This window comes from Dama dama, chromosome 15, assembly GCF_033118175.1.
Source record: "Dama dama isolate Ldn47 chromosome 15, ASM3311817v1, whole genome shotgun sequence".
Classification (NCBI taxonomy): domain Eukaryota; kingdom Metazoa; phylum Chordata; class Mammalia; order Artiodactyla; family Cervidae; genus Dama; species Dama dama.
In genome coordinates, this window is record NC_083695.1 from 12,405,850 (window position 1) to 12,426,946 (window position 21,097).

Below are 21,097 nucleotides of genomic sequence, written 5' to 3' on the forward strand. Positions count from 1 at the left end.
GAAGATAGGTAAGATTGATGTTGGAGTTATTTCAGAGGGAGTTGATGTGCTGATTCAGAACTGTAAAGAGCATTACTCCCTTGAGTTTGTTGCTTTAGGAACTCTTAGGGTATTATGAATTCATAGGAGAAAAAAGACTTGAAACACAGAAGTGAGGCTTAGAGAACAAGGGAGTCTTGACCTGAGGGAAGGTGGAGGTAAAGTGATGAAATTCAGGATTGTTCACTCTGGCTTTTAGGCAAATACATTTTCATACTTCAGAGTTGATATTCTTCTTTAAAACTTCAGGGAAGTTTATAGCTTTAATAGAAAAAAGAATTTTTTTTTCAGTAAGATATTCTAAGGCCAAAATGATGAAGTGATGTATTAATGCATGCATGCATGCGGGCTAAGTCGCTTCAGTTCTGTCCGACTCTTTGTGACCCTATAGCCTGCCAGGCTCCTCTGTCCAAGGCAAGAATACTAGAGAGGGTTACCGTGCCCTCCTCCAGGGGATCTTCCCTACCCAGGGATCGAACCCAGGTCTCCTGCATTGCTGGCAGATTCTTTACCAGCTGAGCCACAAGGGAAGACCAAGAATACTAGAGTGGGTAACCTATCCCTTCTCCAGCAGATCTTTCTGGCCCAGGAATCGAACCGGGGTCTCCTCCATTGCAGGTGGATTCTTTACCAACTGAGCTATGAGGGAAGCCCACTTAGGGCATTTCAATTTGAGTTTGCAAGACTAAAGACCAAATCACTTTGCTGTACACCTTAAACTAATACAACATTGTTAATCAATTATACTCCAATATATAAAAGATGTTAAAAAACAAACTAGCCTACGGCTAACGTTTATATATATATATGAAATTAACCACTGATGTCCTCTCATAAGATTTTGGACATGCCTGGATTTCATATCTTTAATAGTTCAGTTATGCTTGATGCACTAATAAATTTCGTCTGTAGGCACTTTGCTTTAAACTTACTGTAGACACATTTTAAACTAAGGTATGTCAGAGCAGTCCCCTCATCACTGGTTGTATTTATAGCTTTTTCATAAGCATTGTTTATTTTCTATCAAAATAGGTTTTGGTTGTTGATCAAAAATAAAATACAGGCTTCCTTATTGGATCATTATGGACCTTAAGGAGTAAGTCAAAGCTTCTTCCTCATCTATCAGACAGTGGACGGTGCAGCCTCAGCACCAAGAGCCACCTTGGAGACAATCTGCAGCCTGGCGCAGACACTGCCTTAGGAGTCCAAAGGCTGAGGGGGTGTGGCTCTTTTCCTCAGGGCCCTTAGAACAGTGGGGAAAACGAGGACACGTGCAGTTCTGTGAAGAGTGAGAAGCACCGTGGTGTGAAGGCGGAGGTCTGTTCTCCCTCGGCTCCTGCAGGAGGTGTCCGTCCGTGGCTGCTCCCGTGTCCACACCTCTAGTAGAGTGTCTGCCATGTGTGGGCATGCGCACAGGTGAGAGGCAGAGCTGATGAAAGGCAGGGCCTAGTCCTCTGCACGTGTATATCCCCAGCACCTGTTGGAACATCACAGGGTCTCCACACATGTTTGTTAATAAAGCGCAAACTTGGTATATACTGCTAATGAGGTGACAGGAGAACACAGAGGTTTGGTCATGTCACAATATTGCTCTCTGGCATGTCTTATTAAATGCATTCCCATATTGTATAGCCCTCTTTTACAGAGATATAAAAGGCTGTACAATGTTTACATGCTTTAGATCACAGAGAAATATAGCATGGGAGGGACCGCCCCTAACTTTTAAGAGGGTTATGTTCTAGGGTGTGTTTGGGATAGGGAAGTACTGAGAACATTATCTCTCCAGGAAGAACCTCCAGAAAAGGAGGAACTGAAAACTCTGAATCCTGTGTGTCTCAAGGAACACAATCTGAGCAGCTGGGCCACGGTGAAGCCGGCTCAGGAAACCCAGCGGTGGGACTGGAAGGTAAAGTAGCCTCTGCCTAGCAGTCTATTCCTGTTACTGAACCTTTAGGCACAGTCAGCTCCAATATAGCTTCAGAAGTCCTCAGAGGTCCTTTAATCTTTTAGCAACCAATTCAAGTGTCGAGCAAATTACATAGTTTCAAGATAGTTTCAGGTAAAGCTTCCTGGGTGATCAACATGTCCTAGCAAAGTAGAAAAGGTGGGTATAAAAAGTTCATTTTCTCTTCATCGAGATCAAGATCTAAGAGCATTTCTCCTTTGGGTGGAGGGCGGCCTGGAGGCGGAGTGGGCGGGCCCGGGGGCTGGGCTGGGGAGCCTGGACCGCACGCCTCTCCAGCCCTCTTCCAGACTCGGAAAGGTCTGTTCTCCGCAGCATTCCTGCGCGCTGGCGTCGCCCGACCTCCCTTATGTTTCTCAGGGCATTCTCCCACCCCAGCTCCTGGGGGCACAGGGCCGCCGGGGACGTCTGGGGAGCCCTGGGAGCGGGCGCACGGTAGGCTCGCCCCTCCGGCCGTCTTCTGTGATCCAGCGATGCGGCGATCCTGGGGCAGGTGCCTGCGTAGGACCCGGCAGCTCTGTCGTGGGCCGGTGACGCCCAGCCTCTCCTGGGAGGTGTGTGTGTGGAGGGGGGTGGGGGTTTGGGAGTGTAGGGGGTGGGGACCCGGCGCCGTGGGGGTGGGGTGGGGTGGGGCGCGATTCCGGAGAGTGTACCGGCAGGGACACTGCCAGAGGGCGGCGCGGAGCCAGATTCGAGGGTGTCTATGTGTGTGTGTTTCTCACTGAGTCTTTGATCAGGTCTTTATTCAAAATGAGCTGTCCAAAATGAGTTGACCTTCAGGGGGTAAACACAGACAAGTTTGTGCAGCCGGATTCTTCTCTTCCGTGGTGGGTTTTCTGCGGGGCTTCCCAGTGGCCGGAGTCTTGCTTTCTGCAGCCTCCCCCACCCCCACGCCTCCGCCGACCCCCTTCCCTTCCTGCCCCCGCCCCCCGCCCAAGACTTCTTCAGTTTCTTTACAAATACAGCCTCCTCCTTTCTTTTCTTTCCTACTAAAGTCTTCTTGCCTGGAACCCCTCCCCATCTGATCTGGCTTCTAGGGCCACTGCTGCCCTAGCCTCCTGGAGGTTTGATTCTTAGCCTGCCCAGGTGCATGGCTTTTGCACGTGGGTTTAGTTAGATTCAACATAATTCTCAGGCTTCTCAGTGGATTCTTTTTCAGGACCCTGCGATGACTCTCCTTGCGTGGTGCTCTGGGACTTTTCAGAATTCTCCCAAGGTCTGTGTTGAGCATCTCGTGCATGGGAAGGTTGTAGTTACTCTTGAAAGAGTCAGGTGCCACACAGATCATTTCACTTGCTGAAAGCAAATTCGAAACGGTGCCCACCAGGCGGAAGTTTCAAAACGTTCAGTTTGTCTACATTAAGCAGAGTAATTCCTTTATGAAGCGAAGGGAGAATTAGGGAGCCAGCGATGTTCCTCAAGGCCTTGATACCATCTTCCCAATGATACGAGATGCCGGGTCCCCTGCCGTTCGCACACCATGGTTTCCCAGTTTGCGATTGCCAGCGCTCATCTGCTCAAAGACAGAGACCTACTGATATTATTCCAGGCCTTACGTTTCTGAAGAAGCCAAACAGCCCCCTTCCTCCTCTCATCGCCTTCAACATCATCTTCAACCAACAAAGGAAGTTCAGACTTCCTCAACACGGTGACCTTTAGCCGTGACCAGCCCGGTAAGGCCGAGGCAGCCAGGGAAAAGCAGATGGCACACCACTGCGGGGCCACCGTGCCAGGTTTGGTTGGCTCAACGTGCGGGCCCCACGACGCGTCAATTTCCCCAGTTAAGAATCACATTTCTCAAATTGTAGGAATTAAAAAAAGATTATGTCTTGCTCAGTAAGAATTTTCGGCAACTGTCGCTGAGAACCCAGTAAGACGCCAATTACGACATCACTGCAACAGATTTCGGGATTTTTAACTTATCGCTGCCAGAGGGGCGAAAACAAATCCCAAGGAGGACGGCTACAGCGTTCCCGGACCGCGGGTGCAGGTAGGCTGCCCCCCGCCTGAGGCCGCGGGCGCCGCGCCGCTCGCAGCCCCCTCCCCGCAGGAAGAGCGCCGAGCCCCTCCCGGCCGCGCCGCTCCAGTGCACCGCGGGGCCTGGGAACCGCGCACCGGCTGCGCCCGGAGCCCCGTGGGGCGGCGGGAAGGACGGCGCCGGCTCCCAATCGCGGGGCGGGGCCGAGGGGGCCGGCGGGCGGGGGCCAATGGGAGGCCGCGGAGCGGACGGGGGGCGGGGCCGCAGGGCGGGCGGGCCGCGGCGTCGGGAGCCGGCGCTGCAGAGTGGGAGCCCGGGAGGAGCCGGCGGAGCCGGAGGAGGACGGAGGAGGAGGAGCAGCGCCGCGCCCCCGCCCCGACCGCCCGCCCGCCCGCTCGCTCGAGCGCAGGCCGATCGCTCCAGCCGCAGCCGGCGGGTCCCGGCCGCCTCCCGCCGGAGCCCGGCGCGGGCAGGGTCCGGGCCGATGGGCAGCCCCGGGCAGCGGCGGGCGGCGAGGAGGCGGCCCCGGTAGGCGCCGCCGCGAGCTCGCGGGCTGCAGCAGGTCGCGGCGGACTGCGTCTCCGAGGTGCGTTCCGGGCGACGAGCGACGGGAGGCGAGGCGGGGTCCGCTCGGGAGTCTCCGGGTCGTGTCCCAGAACCGTCCCGAAGTGAGGGGCGGCCCTTGGGGGCGCCTCGGGGGGCCAACCGCGCGGCCGGGGCGCGGGGCGGGGGTCCGACTTGGCAGATGCGCCCGCGCTCTGGAGCCCGGGGTGAAAGAGAAGCTGTCGCCGTTCGTTCTCAAAGTTATCGATCGGCTGAAAGGTTATCCCGGTCTCGTTGACGCGAGCACTAAACGAGGACTCTCCGGGCGCGCAGCGACTCCTCCGTGACTAACCCGAGAAAAGAGAGAAAGGTTGCCCGGCGCGGCTCCCCGGCGCGCCGGGCGGGGTTACTTGCTGAACTTGCTGCGGGGTTTATTCCCCGGGAAGGCGGTGTGCCCGGGGCGCGAGCCCTCGCGGCGCCCGCCCCTCTTTGTAAGGTCCCTAGCGGCCAGCGAGCGCCCTTCCCTGGGGCTCGACGGCTCCCAAGCTCCCCTGGGTCCGCGGCTCGCTCCATCCTCTGCTCCCGGTCCTGCTTGGGGGCCCGCCTATCCTTGAAGCTAGTTTGGCCAGGTCCTGGGAGTATCCCCTTGAGCACCTACAGATTAATTTCAACCGCGCCGCAAACCCAAAGAATCAATCTCGGTTCATCATCTGTGAGAGAGAGCCGATGCTTCTCGGGAAGAGAAAACAAGTTGGCATGGCCCCTCTGGGAGATATTTGTCATCATTAACCTGCTTCAGTTAAATTAATTCTGCCCAAGATGACTCCAGCGTGAGTATTGGAAACATCAAGTGCATTGGCCACGGAACTGTGGTCACCAAAAACCTGATTTTGGCCAAAACGCGATTGTAGACTTTTTGAATTTTGTTTAGATTAGATACGGTTTTTTGATAAGGATGGCCTTCTTTTTTAAACAAAGAATTTTGGTGATTCTCATAGGTTTGCTCAGTAAGTTCCAAATAGTCACTTAGATTTTTCTTTTCTTTGCCTCTTTTGTCTGCAGTTTTCATTTCTAAATGTTAACACTAGATGGCTTTCTTATGACAGGCATTTAGTAAACTGCGCTTTTGAGTTGGCTGTCTGCAATCCAATCCAGGTTGTAATTTTTCCAGTTTTACAATCAGTAATGGGAGAAAAAAAAAATCTCCAAAACTGTTGCTTTCTTTGAAATATATTACTTCCTGTAAAACTAATATTTATGTAGATGTCATAAAGTGGTCTGTTACTTCTGGTGTTTCTAAAGATGTATTTCAGGAGACAACTTGGCTACTGTTTTTAGTCACAAATTTAAAGGATGTCTGTTTTTACTTGAAAAATTTAAAGTTCTACGGTGAGACTTATTAATTCTATTTACATAACATTTCTACTAAGGATGTTTTCTGCTTACTTTAGTAGCTGGTTGCTTGATTCAAAACAGTATAAAAGAATGTAATTCATGAGAAAGTGCAATCTTTCTTGAGTTTTTGGTACGCGTAATATTGATTCTTTCTAAAGACTCTGTTGATGCATTTTAGGGAAGAGATGTTGTTGCATTATACATGTGTGGAGTCAAACATTGTGTTGGGGCCATTTTTATTTCCCCAACTGATATTGGGTGTTTCATTTCTAAGCACAGCCCTTTTTTCCAAAGTACCATGACTTGTAGTTGGCCATTTAGGTAGCAGCAGGTTCTTCATTTTGTGTTTTCAGGACTTTTTCCTCTGAAGTAAGACCATGGCAGCCTGTCCAAATCTTGCCTAGGTAGGCAGACTTATTTAGAAGCTGGAGAAATATCTCAACATTTCTCATAGCTGTTACTTATTGTGTGTGTGTGTCTTACCCAGCTTATAATATGATGTTAAATTTGTTGGTTCTAAATTAGAGCATATTCACAAATAGCTGAAGAGAAAAAAAATAGACCTCTCTCTCGCAAACATCTGGGAAGTAGGGAATGAAATGAAATCAGAAACAGCTTTTATCAGTACCCACATGCTACCTATAGATGGGGTGAAATGAACTTGGATAAGAAGCAGTGTAAGCATTTGGTGTCGAAAATAAACCAAGAGATAAATTGCAGGTGTGGAAGTGGAGCTTCTGGCTTTATAGTATGGGCTGCACATTTCCCCTGGTTGATTTAAGTGTAAATTTTCCATCAAGTGCTTTTGATGTGTTTAAATCTTAGCCTTTCTCAAAGAGCTATAATTTTCTGGAATGAAAGAAGGAAATTGTCAGCATCATGATTTGACTTTTATGGTACTTATTGTAGTTAAAGCTGTGTAATACAGTTTGTAAGTTTTGTTTTATTTTCTTTTGAGACTGGAATGGTATTTAGAAGGGTTCCCTGATACCTGAGCTTGATAAACACCTGTCCACCTTGAGGGATCTCTTTACCTGAGGTCAAAGGGTTATAGGGTTATTCTTTTTGGAAATCTTATCTATTCTTCAAAGTGAAAATATAATAGCGAGATATCTTGAAAGGGCAATGGTCTGGTAACTGAAACTGGTTTTAGAGTACTGTGTTTGGCCATGAAAACTAGTTTAAAGGGGTTGTGTTTCCTGCATACTTTCCAAAGAACTGTGTGTTTATGTAGATATAGCCCCCTAGTCCCCAGTCATAATTGATAGATGCAAAGGGTTTTTGTGTGTGTGTTTTTTTCTTTTTTGAGATTGAGGAAGGCATTGTGTCTTTGAATTTATGATCTGCTTAAGGTGGTGGTTTAGGATTACAAATCCCTTCAAAGATTTGAAAGATTTGAATGTTGAATTTGAAGAAAATTTCTATTATTGTCAACTGAAAAGCAAAGTTTTTTTTTTTTTCTCCTCCTGTTTTGAACTTGAATGAAATATGAAGTACATGCCTAAAGAATATAGGGAACCATGTTCCAGATTTTCTCCTTCTATTAATGAACCTGTTCCCTTGCAGGGCGAAGTGACAGGAACCTCTGGCTTCCTGCTTCTAGGGTCTAGCACTGATGAGTTTGGATAAAGTTTTTCCATGATCCCTTTCAGCACCAAAATTTTAGGTTTCTTTATAATGTTTTAAATAAATGTATATATAGAGTAATGAACATGACTGATTGGGATAGCTTATATTTTTTCATGCTTGTCTTTTCTTTCTTTGATTTATAATAAGTTGGCATGGTGGTTTAGTGCCTGCCAAGCAGGAGACCTAGGTTCGATCCCCCAGTTGGGACGACCCCCTGGAGAAGGAAAAATGGCAACCCACTCCAGTATTCTTGCCTGGGAAATACTAGGGACAGAGGAGCCTGGTGGGCTACAGTCCATGGGATCACAAAGACATATATGACTTAGCAACTAAACAACAAAGCTGGCACATGAACATTCATGAGAGTTATACCTTACTTAGTTTACACCTGAAAATCAAGGATTCAGAAGTTGCTTTTCTGTTACAGACACATTTAGCCATGACTTCCTTTTGAAGGAAGGATAACAGTGTGATAGGAATTAAATGCCTCGTAAATTCAGAGATAAATTATTTTGATCCTTTGTGAACTTGATTCATAAACTTTGGTTCCAAAGAGTGGTCCAAGGAAGCCAGATCTTACAGTAGAGGTTCTGTTTCTTGGGAGGTTTCACATTTAGTGTAACCCAATTCCTTTATGTATGTGTGTATGTGCACGTGCATGCATGCTAAGTCGCCTCAGTCGTGTCTGACTCTTTGTGACACTATGGACTCTAGCCCACCAGGCTCCTCTGTCTATGAGATTCTCCAGGCAAGAGCACTGGAGTGGGTTGCCATTTCCTTCCCCAGTGGATCTTCCCAACCCAGGGATCGAACCAGCCTCTCTTATGTCTCCTGCATTGGCAGGCAGGTTCTTGACTACTAGCAGCAACTGGGAAGCCTCTTTGTGTGTCTGTGTGTGTTGTAGTAGTATTAGTTGCTCAGTTGTGTCCCAGCCCAGGGATCAGGTGAATTCTTTACTGTCTGAGCCACCAGGAAAGCCCCATGTGTGTGTATGTGTATGTATATGTATATGTGTGTGTGTGTGTGTGTGTATCTTTTTTTGCTCCCCATACAACATTGTATAGCTAATTTGGGTGATAGCAAGGAAGAAGATATGTGGTAAGTTGAGTTTCATTGTCATAGTATCTCTTTACCACAAAAATCCATAAGGTTATCCTTTCATGTCATTCCTATACTTTTTGTTTCTATCTACTTCTAAAATTAAAAATCAGAGACAAAAATTAAATTTTGCACGTTGTCAGATTTGCCACTTTTTATGTTGCTACATATATTGAAAATTAACAGCAGCAATTCCTGTCTACTGTCAAGGTATTTCATCAAGGTACACTGATATACCAAGAAGAGAAGAACAACAAAAGGGAGGACATGTATGTATGATATCATTACAGACGTAAGGAAAGTTCTTCGACCAGAGAGCGCATAGGTTAAATTACTCCCACAGGCGTATATACCACCATACACAGATACTTTTCCTTTTGCAAAGATCAGTGAAAACTTCACTGTGGACCAGGGTTTGGAAATCACTGACCAACTCAACTAAGCCTTCTTTGATGTTGGGGTCCCTTTATATACCCACACGTGGCCTAGTAAGGAATGGAGAGTTCCACCCTTCTGATGTTTTGATCACTGGAAGGTGGTATTTTACCTGTCGAGTTGAATTCTAATTCTGCCTGTGAATAGGAATTCCATCCCCTTGGTGGCCTCCAGAACTAAGCCTTCTGTAGAGGTGTTCTAGTTACGCACGGGACAGTACCCGTCCAGGTGAGGCCTGGAGCTGGTCTTCCCACTCACGACCTGTGCAGAGTAGAATAGGGGTGCCCTTCCCTCAACTTGCAGGTCCTATCAAGTTCACATTCACCTTTTTACTCAAACTCAGAGAGTTTCCTGTTCATACGAACCTCTGGTTCTTAGTCACATGCTGTCTTGAAGCCATGTCTTCCTGTCCTGTGCTAATGCAAGACTTAGCCTTCATTGGACTTTGTCTAATTTTATCTTGGCTGATTCTTCCCATAGTGCTTTTGGGAATTTGATGCTACTATCAAAGCACCTTTGCCAACCTTCCCAAATAAATGCTGTCTGCACATTAGCTATCTTACCTAAGTTGCTGGCTAAACTGTGAATGGTGTCTCTGGAAGTTTCCTTCTAGGATTGGTTGTGAAGTGAAAGTTGCTCAGTCATGTCTTAACTCTTTGTGACCCCATGGACTATATAGTCCATGGAATTCTCTAGGCCAGAATACTGGAGTGGACAGATATCCTGAAAGATCATGTCAGGCCTTCTTTGTTGGTCTTGCTGACCAAGGTACTCCAAGAACTGAGTTCATTTTCAATGTGTCCCTAGTAGCTTGAACCATGCTCTGCATGGTGGGGAATTGAGAAATAGATGTTCAATGATTGACTGAGGCAGGGACTGAGAAGCTAGGGCTATACTGTGACCTGTGACCTCTGGAGTCTTAAACACCAAAAAGATGGTGGGGAAAAAGCAGAATGTTGTGGACTTTCTTAAACACATCTTGCAGTCTGGTATTGTCTTATTTTGAATGGCTTTCAGATATTTGGGGACAGGGACCATCTTTCCCCAATTCCCTGTGTCTTAATTAGTTGATACTCTTTTCTTCCTGTTTCATAAATAATCATTTAGCCGTTAAGGGTGTCTTCAGTGCTGCCAATTGGATTACCCTATACTTTTCACTTTCGTGTAGTTGCTAAATCTTCCAGGACAAGCCCCCAGTTAGTTGAGCTGTTTAAGAAATCAGAGTAGTCTAAAGTAGGCTATTTAGTAATGTGTTCAAGTACTTTGAAGTGAAAGAAAAAAAAATCCAGGTAAAGAGCCAGTGTTAAAAATGGTTACTGTGGAAAGTAATTATGCTTGGGTGAACGCAAAATTATGTATGCTTAGATGAACCATCATGTAGACATTTTTAAAAAATCTCTGACTGTAATGCTTAGGGCACAGTAGCAGTGTGGTCTGCATGATTGCTTTCACTATCTTCAGGGGACTTTGATAATTGTTGTACCCTTTGGGACAGTGGATATTCACATGGTTTAGAAATAGGGTAGGGGTACAGTCCTCTTTGTATTGAAGTTTCTAATAAGTAATTTTAGGAATTATGCTTTGGGTTCTTCATACAAGACACATGCTGTTGTTTTGGAGTGTTTAGTGACTTAATCTAAAGAACAGTGATTTCTTTGTAGTAGGGTCTCTAAACTTTTTCCAGTGTGCATCCCGACTATCCAGAATATCCTGTGCTTAATATACATATGTGCACATACACGTTTGTCTATATGTGCTTGTGCGTGTGAGTGTTTAATATAGTGTGTGTAAAGAAGTGAAAGTGTGAGCTGCTCAGGCGTGTCTGACTCTCTGCAACCTCATGGACTTTAGCTCACCAGGCTCCTCTGTCCATGGAATTCTCCAGGCAAGAATACTGGAGTGAACTGCTGTGCCCTCCTCTAGGGGATCTTCCTGACCAAGGGATCAAATCCATGTCTCCTGCCTATATATATATATATATATATATATATCAAATGGTAAAGAATCTGCCTGCAACACAGGAGACCAGGGCACGATCCCTGGGTTGGGACGTTCCTCTGGAGAAGGGAATGGCAATCCCCTCCAGTATTCTTGCCTGGAGGATTCCATGGACAGAGAAACCTGGCGGGCTATAGTCTGTGGGGTCGCAAAGAGTTGGACACGACTGAGCGACTGACACACACACACGTATATATATGTGTGTGTATGTATATATACGTATACGTGTGTATATATATATATATATATATAAAACTTTACCATGTTAAATACAGACATTGTAAGTGCGTGCTCTGTTGCTCAGTCATGCCGACTCTTTTGCAACCCCATGGGCTATAGCCCACCAGGCTCCTCTGTCCTTGGGATTTTCCCAGCAAGAATATTGGAGTGGGTTGCCATTTCCTCCTCCAGGGGATGGACATTATAAAACATAATAATACACATTTTAAGAAGTCTGATAATAAACCTAAATGAATGTTGGAGTGTTTTGCATCTTAAGAGTTTGCTTGTTACGCTTTGAAATGTGTGGCCCGGGTCCTGAGACCACTGCTCTCTCACCCTCTCTGGTTATAGTTCAAGGTTGTTTGGAAACAGCTTCTCTTGGGCCTGCAGGGTCTTGTGAATGGAAGCATAAGACAGATGCTGCCCTTCATAGGTCTTCTGTTTACCGTAATTGTTCTTCATCCTGAGGACAGTTTTTACTTTGGCCGGTTTTCTTCCAGAATTGGTTGTGAGTTGCTTAGTGAAGTCGCTGAGTCATGTCCGACTCTTGCAACTCCATGGACGATAGCCTACCAGGCTCCTCTGTCCATGGAATTTTCCAGGCAAGGATACTGGAGTGAGTTGCCATGTCCTTCTCCAGGGGATCTTCCCACGCAGGGATTGAACCTGGGTCTCCCACACTGCAGTTGGACTCTTTACCATCTGAGCCATCAGGGAAGCCCAGTGGGTTGCTTAGCTTGAGGTTTCACCTTGGGGGTGGGGTGGGAGACTGATGACGTGGTGGAGGATACCATTCTCCTTGCAGAGTTTCTGGGGAGCATCATATTATTGAAGCATAGCTGACAGCAGACCCAGAATGAGGATAGAAGGACATCACTAAGCATGTGGTCATCTAGAAACTTCTAACTCAGAGAAAACCATAGTTCGGAAAGATACATGCACACCAATATCCATTGCAGCACTGTTTACAATAGTCGGGACAAGAGAACAACCTAGATGTGCATCAACAGAGGAATGGATAAAGAGGAGGTGTAACATAAACAAAAGTGGAATATTACTCAGCCATGTAAAGGAAAAAATTGGGTCATTTGTAGAGACGTGAATGGACCTAGAGACTGTCATACAGAGTGAAGTAAGTCAGAAAGAGAAAAACAAGTATTGTATGTTAACATGTGGAATCTGGAAAAATGGTATAGATCATCTTATTTGGAAAGCAGAAATAGACACAGGTTTAGAGAACAGATGTATGGACACCAAGGGGGAAAAGGGAGGGGTGGGAGGACTTGGGAGTGACACATATACAGTGTTGATGTATAGAATAGGTAACTAATGTGAATACAGCGTGTAGCACCAGGAACCAAAGCTCTGTGGTGACCTGTATGGGAAGGAATTCCAGAAGGGAGGGTGTAAATGTGTATGTACAGCCGATTCACTTTGCTGTGCAGTGGAAACGGAGACGGCATTGGAAAGCAACTATGAAAAGTGAAGAAAGTGAGAAGCAACCATACTGCAGTAAAAATTAATAAAAAAAAAAGAGCAAGAACAATTCTGAAAGTGCAGGTTAATATTGGCTGGGACTGAGTGCGAGGTCATGCCAGGTGCACGAGGGGCCAGGGTCCCAGCTTCTGGAGAGCACCTGGGCTGGAGGGGACGAGGGGAGCAGGGGAGGGCCTGGTAGCTGCCAGCTCTGTCCGCACTGCCCGCCCCACCCAGCCTCCCCGTGCGCTGAGCCGTTTTAATCTACCATCTACCGTGCTTCTCACTGCCTTACCTGATGGCACATTGGTTTTCCTGTGTTTATCTTCTGCCTCCCCTCCATGGAATGTAAGTGCCATATGAGCAGGGACATCTCTGGTCATTACTGCTGTATCCTTGTACTGCCCCGGTTTCTGCCACGTAATAGCCTCTTAGCAAACAAATGTTTGATAAAGGCAGGATTGAAAGCCCCAGGTTTAAACATGAAAGCACTGTGTGTCTTGGCTTTTGTTGAACTAAGGAAGTGTTGCCTTGGGGTTCTCATTATTTCTATTGTAAATGATCTACCCAAACAGCCTTTTATGCCTCATTTTATATCTTTTCTGGGTCACTTGAAATGACCTGTAATTGAACTCTGATATCAAAGTGCTGAAAATGGAGAAGTGGTTTCTGAAGAGGGTGAAGCGGAACTCCATCTGTTATATCATTATTGCCCCATTCCAAGGGGTGTGGTTCGGGGAGGATGGGCACCCTGGGGTGAGAAGGCGTGCTTTACACCTTTCCCAGGTTTCAAAGTCTGATACCAACTCACAGCTGCACGGCCTTGGCCTTATTGGAATCAGATGAAGCTGCAATTCACCTACAAGTCTGGTTTGGACTCCTTAATAAAGATAACTGGAAAGAGAGGATTTCTGAATTCTTTAGCGTTAACTTTTCTCTCTCAATTGATGATAATTTCTACAGGAAATAATGATTTTGTAAAACCCAAATAATGATTTTGTAAAACCGATCAGTAGTATAGTGTACACCTTCCGTTAACATAGTCCTTTTACTTTGAGGATTGCGGGGTATGTTGGAATATTACTTATGCCTTACGTGTAGTAGGTGCTCCCTAAGCATAGGTAGAAGCCTTTTATCTTAATATCCTGACCTAGTACTAATTCCTATAGTGCATGAATTCAGGGGGATGTCATTGTAACTCCTGCTTTATTAAATGGGTGTATTAAGGTTTGCTATGAGAGTTGCGGGTGAGGCTGAGAGATTAAATAATAGTAAAATCACCTAATTTACCAACAGCTTTGTTTATTTGAAGATCATTGGAAGTCATTTGCTTGGGATAATGGATCTGTTTAAAAGGTTTAATTTTTTTATTTTAAAAAATTTTATTGGAATTGTAAGTTGATTTACAGTGTTGTGTTAGTTTCAGGTATATAGCAACGTGAATCAGTTTTATATATACATATATCCACTCTTTTTTAGAAAAAGTTTTAAGTGAGAGGAGTGAGTGAGGGAGGTTAATGTTTTTGACGTAGGAACAGGATAAAGAACTGGGAAGAGAGATTCCTGAAGGTAGATTTCAAAACAGCCATTGTGCTTGAACTTTTATTTGTGGTCTCCTACAGACTGAAGGAGAACCTTACAAGGCTGATGCGATTTACAACCCCCCGCCCGCCGCCCCACCAACGATGTGAAAACTGAGAGTTCAGAGAGAACACACGTGGTTTTCTGAATCTTAGCTCTTAAGAGTTTAAACTCGCCTTTCTGCCCCCATGTGGGACCCTACGTACCTTGTGGGGTCCTATTGATCTCAATAAATCATAAAAGGAAAGGGGGACATGGGTAAAGAAAGTGTATTCAGAGGAAATAGCGAGAATTATCTCACTTCTGCCCCTGCAAGTGGGAAGTGGTAGCCAGGAACAGGCTGCAAAGCTATTGTTCTAGCCTAAAACCCTTCTATCAGCCAGTGGATCTTCTGTTATTCATGAGAAATTTTGTAGTTTAACAGTTCTGCTGATTGAACCAGGCTCTCTCCTCTCTGCTGGGAAGCGAGAGGGCTCTCCTGTGATCCTGTGGAGAATATTTCTTTCGCTCCTGAGTCTTTGCCAGGATGAAAAGAAGGATCAGAGGAAACCGATTTTCATTTTGCATTTATACTTCGCCCGATTTGCATTATCTTTGTTTAAGCCAGTTGAATGTGAAGCCCTAAATAAATTTCAGGCATTTAAATATTTGAAAGGATTCCTGCACCATACTAAAGTACTCATCCAAAGAATGAGTGCTTGCAACAAAGAAAATAACCCCCTCACAGACGTAGCCCATAGAGGCTCTGCTCACCTTGTCACTGAATTATAAAACATTAATAGCGGAGCGAGAATGGAAACAGCCGCAGAAATGCTTGGCTGGCTCTGTTCCAAAATATTGTTTCCCTGGTAGAGAAAGCAGGACGATTTGTTTAAAACTGGCAGTCGGCCAGTCAGAAGAGCTCTGACGCCATCCGTGCAGTAACTACTCTGCTCCGACTGCTAATTTTAGGCTAGTTAAATCTGGGTGATGTCTGATGGCTGTTGTCGCTGTGTGTCTGGCTATGTGGAGCTTTCTAAATCTATCCTCTCGGCCTGGCATCACCGCATCACAGCTCACACTTCTTTCCCAGACGCGCTGTAGCACAGAGGGGATGTTGAGTTGGCCCAGGATTCGTGGACGGAGTGAGGAGCAGGCCCTGGGAGGGTTTCAGGAGGCTCTGCCTTTCATCTCACGGTTTCCTTTGCCGCTTGGTCCACAAACGCTTATCGCGCTTGCCTTCTGCTGTGGGAGGCGTGGAGGAGGATGCAGAGAGGCCGGCCTGCAGGCAGCAGCCTAGGGACAACATTTGCTTGTTTTCTACCTATTCCTGCAAGCTCTGGGGCTTTCCTGGTGGCTCAGATGGTGAAGAATCTGCCTGCAATGCGGGAGACCCAGGTTCAACCTGTGGGTCAGGAGGATTCCCTGGAGAAGGGAGTGGCAGCCCACTCCGTTATTATTGCCTGGAGAATTTCCTGGACAGAGGAGCCTGGTGGGCTACAGTCCATGGGGTCGAAGAGTCAGACACGACTGAGTGACTGGCAGTTTCACTCTCACTGCAAGTTTTCCCCTGTTTAAAACTGACCTTTCTGGGAATTCCCTGATGGTCCAGTGGTGGCACTTTCACTGCCATGGGCCTTGAGTTCGATCACTGGTCAGGGAACTAAGATCCTATAAACTATGTGGCGTGGCCAAAAAAAAAAAAACACAACAAACAAAACACCTAAAAGCCCCCAACTGAACTTTCTGGAAAAGGTAAAACTAAGCAGGAAGATGAGAATTTTTGAAAAAGCCTTTGGGACCTCCCATGGAAGCGCAAAGCAGCATTTCTTTGCTGCGGAAGACGGAGGTGGGAGGGGTTCAGTGTTGTTGGCTGCGCCTGATTCTTTGGAAGTCGTGGGTCCTGGCAGGCTCCTCTGTCCATGCGTTCTCATTACATGACTGGAGTGGGTTGCCATTACCTTCTCCAGGGGATATCCCTGACCCATGGATTGAACCACACTGTAGTTCAGATTCTTTACCATCTGAGCCGCCAGGGAACGCTGGAGTGGTTCGGTGTCTTTGTCTGTCTTACTTTGCTTCCAGCCAGTTTTCAAATGGGGATGTGGAGCCACACAATCTTAGGTTCTCTTTAAACTCTGGCATCTGAGATTTCCAGGTTACCAGGGGGCTTCCTGGGGGGTGAGGCCCTGAGGGCAGGGATCTGGTAACTCCATCCCAGGCTTCTGGCCTGGGGAAGTGCATGGCACACTCAGCAAATGACCAGACTCAGTGTTTCAGGCCTCAGGGGAACCCTGAGATTATCTTGGAATCAGTCTTCCTCTTGGTACCAATTTATAAATAAGAGAATTCGAGGAGAGTGATTTGCCCCCTAGGCCCACTGTTTTTGGTAGAACGGGCTGCCGTGTTGGTGACCTGGCCTGGCTGATGGCCATTCATCACAGATATTAGAAGATTCCTATGTAAGAGGGACTCTTGGGTTGATGGGCACTGCAGCTTCTTTCAGAGTAAAGACTGTGGGTGATGGAGTGCGTGGTGTTTGGACGTATAGTCAGGAGAACATTCAAGGAAACGGTAGGATCTGGATTAGGCTTTGGAAAATGGTCAGGTTTGAACTTTTGTTGAAGGGCTCTTGTATGCAAAGCCACTCATGGCTCTGTATGGACCAGCAGATATAAGTTAAACCCTCTCTCTGTTAGTGGTTTCTCAGATCATAGTACTGTCTCCATCAATTTACTCTGCCTAGGACCAAACTTAGATCCCAGCCTGGTTTGGGTTTTGCAACCTTTCAACTGGATTTTATTATCAAAAGAAACTTTAGGAAAAGTGATGGACAGTATTTTCAGTGGTTGATTAACTTACTTGTCATGTAAGATAGTCAATCTGATTCCCCTCCCCCATTGTAATTTGCTAAAGATTATAGAATGTGTCTGTAAACCTAGAGGAGAAAATGCTTTGGACTCATCAGAGATGAAAAGCCAACATTTTAAAACAAATTGAGATGTAATTGACATATAACATGAAACTAGTTTCAGGTATAGAACATGATGATTCATTACTTTTTATGTATTGTCAAATGAATATCACAGTGTCTAGTTAAACATAGTCTGTTGCCATATAGAGAGATACCGATTTTTTTCTCTTGGAATTATGACTTTTTTTTTTTTACTTATTTATTTGGCTGTGCTGGGTCTTAGTTGTGGCACTTAGGATTTTTAGTTGCACATTTGGGATCTAGTTTCCTGACCAGGGATTGAACCCAGGTCCCGTGCATTGGGAGTGCCGAGTTTTAACCACTGGACCACCAAGGAAGTCCCAGGGCTTTTAAGATCTACTCCCTTGGCAATTTTCAAATATACCTTACACTGTTACCAACTATAATAGGTGCCTTGCCATACATTAATTACATCCCCTGGACTTATTCATCTAATTAACTGAAAGTTTGTACCTTTTAGCCACATTATTTTGGTATGAAATCACTGACTTTGTTTCATTTGTTTGTTCAGAGAATACCACACAAGTATTATATTTGAAATTCAAGGTCACATTGTTTTAAGACTTTCTATTTAGAAACTTATAACTTTTGGTAATTAATATACCAAAGTCATTTACTTTAAAATTATTTTGAGCAATCAAAGTGTTCAACTGAGGCAGCCTGAGGAAGCATGGCTGTGGACAGTGAGAGCTTCGGTCGCTCAAACACCTCATCCACCACTCTGGCATCCCTGGGACAAGTGTTCAGTTGCTATCCACAAGCTCTTGTTATGTCCTGTGAAGTAGTAGTAAGTGCTGAGTAAGATTCGCGTACTCCTTTACACTCTAAAACAAGACATCTCAGCATAATTAGCATATACTTTCCCTCAGCTTATTTTCATGCCAAATTTCACATAGGTAAGATGAAAAAATTATGTAGTATCCTGGACACGTATACTCACCACTTAGATTCTACAGAGTGTTAGCATTTCATTATATTTGCTTTGTATATTCCTACCCATCTCTGTCTACCCATCAATCCTTTTTTTGTGTGTGTGTGTGTGGAAGTGTTTCAAAATAAGTGGCTCATGTCAGTGTACTTCACTGCTAAGCACTTCAGCATACATGTCATAATTGAGTCTAAAACTTTAAAATTTTTTTGAGGCAAAGTTTATACAGTGAAATGCATGCATTTTAAGTGTATCATTCTAGGAGTTTAGGCAAATGCATGTATCTGGGTAGGGCTTCCCTGGTGGCTCAGAAGGTCAAGAATCCATCTGCGATGAAGGAGACCCAGTAGTGGTAAAGAACATTCATCCCAATGCAGGAGACATAAGAGTTCGATCCCTGGGTCGGAAAGATCCCCTGGAGGAGGGCATGGCAACCTCCTCCAGTATTCTTGCCTGGAGAACCCCATGGACAGAGGAGCCTGGAGGACTATGGTCCATAGGGTTGCAAAGAGCTTTGCGTGCATGCACACGTGTACCTGTGTAACCCATACTTCTTTTAAGATGTACCTGCCACCCCAGAAAGTTATCTCAGGTCCTCCCCAGGGTTCCCTCCCGACCCCCAACCTGGGCAGCCACTGTCCCTTTTTTTTGTTTTGTTTTGAGTAAGTTTTGCCAGTTCTTGAACTTCATATAAAGGGAATCCTGCCATAGGTACTCTTTTGTATAAGGCTTCTGTCTCTCAGCAAAATAATTTCTGCTTTCCCATCCACTTTTAAATATATTATACCAGGCTGGCTTACCTCTACCTTGGTCACATGCTCTTTTCAAAGATCCTGTTGTCAAGTGATGTTAGGAACAAGTTTCTTTGGGTGTTTGTATACTTTTCTTAAGTCTCACCTTTCCCAGCAGGGGTGTGGTTTTCACATCTGAGATGGCCGTTTTCTGAGTGGGTCTCTTGAAAACCAGCTGCTGCTTCTGTTGGTTTGCTGGCCGTGCTGCAGGGCTGTCGGCCAGCTCCAGGCATTCAGCCGAGCTCTCTGGCTTCTGAAGAAATGGACCCAGACCCATCATACGCATCATCCATTTATTGTATTTGCTACTTGGAAAACTTTAGGTAAAAGAAAGCACATCTCTTTATTTTTGCAAATCTATCCTTAGATGTGTGATTAACTTTTTAAAGAAGTTTGAAATAGAAAATAAGTTTTTGTAAGGCATCTTTGAGGAACAGAGTTGATCTTCTGTATTCATAGGGATTGTTTTCAGGACAATGCCCCCCACTCAGATACCAAAATCCAGGGATGCTCAAGTGTTGTATATGAAATGGTGTAGTATTTGCATATAATTTACACACATCCTTCCATATACTTTAAATCATCTCTAATTTACTTATACTACCTCATCTCTAATTTACTTATACTATCTCTAATTTACTCCTACTACATATACAGTGTAAATGCTATGTAAATATTTGCAGGTGTTTGGCAAATTCATGTTTTGATCCTTTGGAAATTTAAAAATATTTTCAATTTGCGATTGGTTGAATCTGCACGTGTGGAGCCTGGGGAGGCAGAGGGCCATCTGTAATTTCTAGCTCAAATGCCAGAATTCTGAAGACTAAAATTTCCTGACTTTTGTTTTATGACACTGTATAGAGGAAACTAACCAAATAAGGCTGAAATATTAGGAGATTTTAAAATCATCAGTGTTGAGGAGATATTTGCTGGCAAAATGAAATCCTAGTTGACCTAAAAATAAGATGCCAAGATTAACTGCCCCCTTTGCTCTGCCCACTCTTACTGGAGTTTCAAGTTGCTAAACCTCTCCAGCTATGATCAAAACCAAGGAAAAGTTTTCATCAGTAGTACTGGTTTAATATTTATATACAGTGTACACACATCCCCCCACACAATGCTGTCAATGTGTGAAGATTTTTTTTTAAAGCTGTGTTTAGTAGGGTAGTTCTACCTGCTCTAAAAGAGACGCCAGAATGCAATGTCAAACCAGAAAGAAGCTGACTCCTTTCCTGAGTGACAGCTCGAGGTCTGGGCAGGTGGACTCCTGACACTCAGGGACCCGGGTTCCCTGCCTCTTGTTTCTCCGCTTCTGGTCTTGTCCTCACTGGTTGGTGGGAACCCACTGGGCACGTCTGCACTCAGGCTGGCCGAAGGGGAGGGGGCCCTCAGGACGTGGTCATCCGAAGACCGCAGAAAGAACCTGTATCACTTCTGCCCTGGTCCTCCGGAGAGCTCAGTGACGTGATCATGGCTCACAGTCAGGGGTCGCTGAGCAGTGTCCCCGTTGATGCTGCAGAAGTGGCCGTGCCTTTGACATAGCGCATGCTCAGACTTAGTCACTTACTTGTCAGATACTTCCTGCCTACTCTGTCCTGCCAGGCACTGTCCTAGGGAGGGACTCAGGTTCCGGGGTGGGTAGGCAGAAGAGGGTGTTGCTCTTATGGCATGTTCATTCTGGAAGTAGAGTCAACCTCCTAGTAGTATTTGCTCTTGGTGGAATTCTCTTTAAATTGGAGCCAGTGCTGTCTTCTATTTTGATTTCCACTTCTCGACCAGTTACCCTTATTTTTTTAATGGCGTATCCCTGCTTTGCAATGTTGTGTTAGTTTGCCCCCTGCAGTGACATCAGTCAGCCGTGTATAGACATGCATCCCCCCCGTCTTGAGCCGCCTTCGCATCCCTGCATCCCGCCACTCCGGGTTGTCCCAGAGCACCAGCGGGGCTCCCTGCGCTATGCAGCTGCTTCTTCTTAGTGCAGTTCTGGGTGGAGGGTGGGAGGGAGAAAGTCTGATAATAACGAGGTTGCAGACAGATTCTGTAACTT

General features: G+C 45.6%; 1 protein-coding gene across 9 annotated transcripts in view; it reads left to right on the forward strand.

The window, feature by feature from the left end:
• The first annotated feature begins 1,867 nt into the window (after window positions 1-1,867).
• SIPA1L2 (signal induced proliferation associated 1 like 2) overlaps window positions 1,868-21,097 on the forward strand; it is a 234,655-nt gene continuing 215,425 nt past the window's right edge. For 4 of the 9 annotated variants that reach the window (XM_061161477.1, XM_061161484.1, XM_061161485.1 and 1 more), the window contains exon 1: window positions 1,868-1,945. The gene's annotated coding sequence lies outside the window, so the exon portion shown is untranslated. Of the gene's footprint in view, window positions 1,946-2,310; window positions 2,557-3,932; window positions 3,993-4,482; window positions 4,567-21,097 lie in introns of those variants that run through there. The other 5 variants (XM_061161483.1, XM_061161480.1, XM_061161481.1 and 2 more) reach the window with 5 other exon arrangements.